We start from the raw sequence: 360 nt of genomic DNA on the forward strand, positions 1-360 counted from the left end.
TGTTTATTTAAGACAGTAACAATAACAGAAGACATGACAGGGACTTGGTTGCTAGTTTGTTTTTGTTTTTGTTTTTTTAAAACTTAGTTTCTGTTTAAATTAGGAAAGGAAAATTCTTTTTCTTTCTCTTTTTTTTGTTGGTAAGGATTTTTCAAGAATAAGTGGATAAGACTCAACGTCACTAAAGTACAATTACTTTTAGAGTGACTCTATTTTTGGTATTTCCCCTCCCACTAAAGTTTTTTGAGAAAAAAAAAGTTCCTATTTTTAGCCTCTTTTCCACCTGCTTTTAAAAAAAATTAATTTGCATTCCCCATTGTTCGGTTGAAAGGTAATAAACTTCAAAGCATACCAAAGTAA

Source organism: Rhinolophus ferrumequinum, chromosome 10 (genome assembly GCF_004115265.2).
Source record: "Rhinolophus ferrumequinum isolate MPI-CBG mRhiFer1 chromosome 10, mRhiFer1_v1.p, whole genome shotgun sequence".
Taxonomy (NCBI): Eukaryota; Metazoa; Chordata; class Mammalia; order Chiroptera; family Rhinolophidae; genus Rhinolophus; species Rhinolophus ferrumequinum.